Genomic DNA, 6,567 nt, shown 5'->3' with positions numbered 1-6,567 from the left:
CTTTGTCTGCTGGGAGTAAGTTAATGCCACTGCCTTCAATTGTGGACCAAGTTGTATACTCTTGATAGAACCTTCTATCTGCCATTCTGCGTTGAAAACGGAAAAATCTTATCACACTCTGGACACTGGCTACTTGATGGCGCTTTAGTTCTTAGAAGATTTCATTCCAGACATACCTGTGTACAAGCTTTTCATACTCCCGCCTGTCTAACAGTGTCTGTTACGGAAAAACCCAGCTCCCGAAGTTTGAAGGGAGCACTGCAGATGTGTGCAGTCTTTTGCCGGATATGAAAGACTAGCCCGAATGATTAAAATTGTTGTAGAGCAAAAAATGCCGCTCTCATTTTCCAGCTCCCTTCATTCTTCTCTTTCTACACATTCCTTTCACTGCCTTTGCATTCGTCTACTCACCTTTTTTTTTCTTCGTTTTCTCCAAATCGCATTTCAGTATCTTCAATACCCTTATTCTCACTGACTTCATGCTCCTGCCTGGTGAAACCCCATCTGACATTTTGCTCACTTTCGACCGCAATTTAAATTACTCATACGACGCGGCTCACATGTTTGTTAATATGATTACTCAAAATAGATGCCCACAATTAAGTACATAGAAAGTTCTACGCAATATCAGCTGTTTATTTGATTGTGTTTCATTGAATATATGAAATTTTAATATCTACGATATTTTGCAAGCAATTCATTAACAGCTTCGACATACATATGTATGAGTTTAGGCTTATTTATCGTTTGCCTACCAACCAACCACAAAGATAGAATTGTCAATGCACAGTTGTGGTTTCGACCTCAAAGGCATTCATATGACACAATCGATGCCCACAAAACCAGATTTATACAAATGAATATATGCAAAATAAACACTTTTATGTGCACACATACACACTTACATACATGTGCATTTGTTTGCCTTTGATTGATGTGACTTAGGCTTCCGGCTGGCAACTGCTGCATGCTGTGTAGACAAAATTAATTAGTATTGAATTTGAGATAGCAGCATATGGACGTTGGTGACCTTCGACTGAAATACATACATACAAAGGTACATAATTAATTCATACACAAAAGTCAAACAAAAGCAGTTTTAATTAAAATCTAGAATATATTATATTTACTTGAAATTTGTTTATAGATTGAATCAAGATAATGCTGAAAAAGCAAACTATTTACAATTTATTTACATTATTGTGTTAATTCAAAAAGCATTATCTCACTTTCTAATAACTATTAAATTCTTAAGTACATACGCATTTACCTTAATTTAAACACCCCGCACCACGCTTTGTAAATAACCATGCCTATCTATTATGTAATGCTATATCTTTATGCATAAATGGTGGCACAGAAATCTCATGACAACGCTCGAACCACTCGCCTCATAAATTTTTGTTGCCTGCTTAGCATATTGAGCATCGCATCGCTCCATCCAAGCAAAGAACACGCGCGCGCTTTTTCCAAGCTTCGACGTGTTGCTGCATTAATGTCCACCACTTGAGTGATCTTATGGTGTTTAAGTTTGTTTTTTTTTCGTTTTTGCGTTGCCAACGTTAATAATCAAGTGAATTTGTTTAAGTTCTTTCCGCCTAAATTACTTCCATTTTGTGTGTGTGTGTAAACAAACAGACAATCAAAGTTATCAACACCTGAGAGAATTCATTTGCTTTTGCGGGAGGACACATACACCATATATACATACACACACATATATATTTACGATTGGGTACATACATAAATAAGCGCGCTCGTAGCATTCGCGTGAAATCCAATTAGCTGGTAGCCACTTGTGACTTAGAGCGTGTGATACTCAAACACACCAATGCGTATGACGCGGTTGGTAGAAATGGGGAATGATCATCTTTTGTATCGTCACGTACTTACTTGCGACACCTTCTTGCACACTTATTTGCCTATCCAACTTACTTATTTAGATGCTATTGTACGATGATGTCGATTGTGTACGTGCTTGTGCATTATGGCATCCAATAAAAAATTATACTCAAAATGTGTCTGTTGTACTATTTCAAGCACCAAGTAAGCTACAGCTTTTTTGCCGTTAACTGAGTTTTCTGTCAATTTGAGATATTTAGATAGGGTTTTGAATGTATAACAAAATATTTAATATCGCTTTAATAAGTATAATTCAAAGGCAAAACCTTTCATTAAGAATCGCGCTTTTAATAAAATCCTATCCCGATTTGGGTAGCACCGGCTACATTTCTGAAAAAAAAAATTTAAGTGTTTGACTTAAAAAGGGCGTGAGTACAAAGTTCTTATACACAGGTCTGTCTTCCTAGGATTTTTTTTTAGGTTGCCTGGACTCTTGAATGATCCCACAGATTTTTGAAGCTGTATTGGAATGAGTGTAAAAACAAACATATATGTAAATCATCCATGCCGATTAAAAGTCGATAACTCAATATTTTTTCGACAACAAATCGTTTAAGTTGCGATGGCAAATCAATATTTTTCGATAACAAATCGATAAGTTGTCGATAACAAATCGATAAATTTTCGTTATATGATCTATGACGCTTGGTATCGATAACATATTTATAACATTTGGATAACAAATCGATAACTTATCTTTGTATTGACAATAATTTATGAATAATAAACAGATGACCGGTAGAAAAGGCTTGCTATCGATAACAATCGGATAAATCGTCGAAAACAAGCCGATTACTCATCGATTACATAGCAATACTTCTCCGATAAAAACTCAATAAATGTGGATATAAAACCGATAATTTTCGATAAAAAATAACCAGATAACACATCGATAAAAAATAGATATTTTTTCGATAACAAATCGGCAGATTTTTGATAACAAAATATATAATATACTAATCCATATATTATAGATATCCAAATTTATAAACAAAAACCGATAACTCGTCAAAAAATTGTCGTTATCGATAACAAATCGATAAGAGACTGTCCAGTATCGGTCCGGTTTTGGTTGTTTCTCATCTTTCCTATCCTCCCACCATTTCCGAATATAACGCTTACACTATGGGCTACCTAATACCGTGAGAATATCTGTGAAAGTAATGGGTTGACAGCTGTAAGATGTCGCCGACAGTTTTGAAGAAGTTTCCGTGATGGCCTAGTTTTTGGTAATTTTCGCAACTTAAGGCATGGTTAAGTCGCAAAACCAGATACTATTCGGAAAATCTGATTCAAGTTCAGCGTAGCAACGTCTTTTATAAAAGTCTAGGCTCATATCTGAAATCTAAAATTTGTTGGTTTATGTAAGCTTTGCAGCTTTTTTTTTACTTCTCGCTGTACATGAACTGTATTCCACAAAACAAGTTTGCATAGAATTTCGTAAACGAAAAAAAAAAAAAAATCAGGAAATTAATTTTTTCTGCTATCTTGCGCTTATTAATATTTACATTTCAATAGTGATTTCCTCTGCGCAACATCAAACCTCAAATTATTCACATAAACACACACTCAAACATGCACTTACATATGCTTTTATGTAAATAACAGTTGTGATTGAAGTCATCGCGTACTGCATGCAATACTCTCTTATACCACATACCACGCTTGCCACTTGCCACATGCCACATGCAATACAACGCTCCATGTCTACTTTAGTGTATACAAAATAACCTGCGGTGTCCTTCATTAAAATTGTGTTTGTGTCTATGTATGTGAGCTTTGTGTATATAAAAAAATATCTGCATGCAGGCGTATACAAATTCACAGATGCTAAAAAGCAGCACAAACAAGTCATGAATAACAATTAAAATTAGTCCTTGTTGTTGAATTGTGGGTTTTTGCACAAGCGAGTCATGCGCTTATACTCGTAACGGAAGCAATAAACAAAAAAAAAGCTGAAAACTTGTAATTGTAAAACAACAACAACAACAGCAACAGCAATGTAATAATAATAAAGCGCATCATAACTTTTAGTTTGGCATATTTTGAAATTTTGTTAATGATTTTTTAACGTTAACGCGCAACTATGTATAATAAAAACGTTGTATGTTTGTTTGTGGTTAGCATTAATACGTGTAATAAATGTATGTGTGTGTGTTTGTGTGAGTAACGATGAATTTTATGTTGGTGGCAGAAGTAAATTAAAAGTTATGCGAATATTGCATGTGAAAGCAATTTTAGTTTTAATGTTTAGGTATGCGACCAAATCACATAGACTTACCAATACACACATACATACATGTTTATGCAAGTATGTAGTTTAAATGACTACTAAATGACTTTTAGGCTTGTTCTGGGCGTTATTTGAAGTTTGGAACTGTTATTACTTTGATCTGTTAATTAAATTTGGAAAAAAAAAAAATATGAAAAAAAAAATTAGTAATGATAGGGAACAATGGCAATGCCAAATGATACTCAAGCAAGTTGTTACGTTCAGGAGACTTAAAACTTGCAATTAAAGTATAATTTTAGCCACACCTGAGTGTTACTCAAACTTCAAGACCTAACTTCTTCAAACGTGATATGGTATTTCTTCACCCAAACATATATACCATCTCTAATGAAAAACATTCTCTAGTTTATTTTAAACGGATTTTGACACTTCACTGCCTGTTCTTGGTAAACACGCATATCATATAAACCAAGCATCTAGCGTAGAAGGTTACGCCTTCCTAGGTTTTCAACATGCGCTACGAGAAGACAAAGTTTACAATACTAACCAAAGAAGAATGTGTAAAGCTCATACAAGTCATCAATTTACCTGCTTCTATACTAGAATAATCCAAGACCTTTCTCTGCTTCTCCCTATACCGTCCACAATTCAGGACAGGTATGATGAGCGCTATTTAGAGCGTGAATTTTGATCGTCGAGAGAGGACTTTACTGTTTAATTGCCTATTCAGTCCAAAGTAGCACCTACTGACAAGAGTTATTCTCTATTTGATTACTAAGCTGACATTGTTTTTGCTGCGAGTGCTGGTTCTAAAATAGACGAAATCCTTCACAATCTCGAATTTATATCTCTCAACAGTGATGTGGCTTCCAAGGCGCGAATGTGCCGATTGTTTCTTGGATGTCAGTAAGTACTTCAACTTATACTCATTTATCGCAATACCCAGTTTTTTGCCTCTTTATCTAATCCAAAGGAATCAGAACTCACAGTGCGTTTGTTCAGGCAAATAATGTCAATCTCTCCAACCTACACAAAGAGGAATATCGATTAGATTGGGACAAAAAAAAAAAAAAAAAAAACGATTTAAGTAGGGAATAAGTATAGACCACCGGGATTCTCTGAGAAGCTTCTGCGAAAACATAGAAGGATACAATGCCTCAGGAAAATTCTCTTGGGGACGTGAACGGTGGATGGCCGATGAATAACAAGGAATCTCTGAAGTTTTGTTGGGTATTCATTTTCTGGGTGTCTCGAATACAAATACCTGGCCCAACCCACAGGCTGTTGCTGGCTCTTCAGAAATGCCTGCCATTCCCCGCGAAAACGCCAACTAAGTCTCCTCTCGCACAACCTCAAAAATCTTTGAACATTTCCTGGCGCTGATTGGCCATCATTTGCGCTAATGGCTTTGAGGCCAGTCAAGGTTACTTTAATTCCAAAAGCCGGTGAGAGCTTTCATGTATCACCTAAGGACTTCAGACCAATCAGTTTCTGTGATTTCTCCCAAAAAAGTTGGAACTGTTTATTAATCTGTTCGTACGGGACAGGGTTCCCAGGCAATTAAACGGAAACGGCTCTGTTTTCGATTTTAAAGCAAATAAGGAGGCCTTTCTTGATATTTATGTAGTGTTTTTGTAATGTCTTACCTCACTTACCGTTGCGTTGATCTATTTTCATAATAATATCATTTGAGTCCCGCGATATGGCAATGTACCCAGCAAAAGTCACGCTGACCTCATGGCATGCAAGTATACAACTTAATTAAATTCTAACTCTTATGAAATATTCGAACCTAAGTTTTAAGTGAGGAAGTAGTCTATAAATGGCAAACCACTTAAATAAGCGCAAATTGCATTGAAGATATTATACTCTGAAGCTGGTGTTCTTCCAAACAATCGAAACCAAATGAAGCCAAACTCTGAGAACTTCGTCAATATATATTGTGCTTAAAATACTGCATTAGGGGAACGTATCCTGGGATCACTTGTATTCCAATTAAAGTTCCGCACGGAAACAGTTCAACTTTGTAAGGATACTGAACATTGATTACTTAGATCGTACTCAGCTGAGCTGACCAAACCCAACCTTAGTTAAAAAGCCAATGAAATATGTATATGTTGCCACTTTGTTCATCACTGTATTTTCTTGGTCATTAACCATTTTACTAGTTGTTAGATTTTCCCTCTAGAGTTTCAAAAACTTATTTTTGTTAAACTGAGTTTCCTTTAAGTTCTTCAAATTTCCTGATAAAACTTTGATTCATTTACCATCTACGCAGAGACTCAGTGCTCTTAGGAAACCGCCAGTCTATTTCATACTTTTCACGACATCGCACTACAGCAGCCAGTGAATATTTTCGTCCGTATTTTTTCATTATCGTATTCGCGTATCATTTTCATTGTATTTGTACATATTTTTTCTATTTAACAAGT

This window comes from Eurosta solidaginis, chromosome 5, assembly GCF_040869045.1.
Source record: "Eurosta solidaginis isolate ZX-2024a chromosome 5, ASM4086904v1, whole genome shotgun sequence".
Taxonomy (NCBI): Eukaryota; Metazoa; Arthropoda; class Insecta; order Diptera; family Tephritidae; genus Eurosta; species Eurosta solidaginis.
This window is presented reverse-complemented; position numbering follows the sequence as displayed.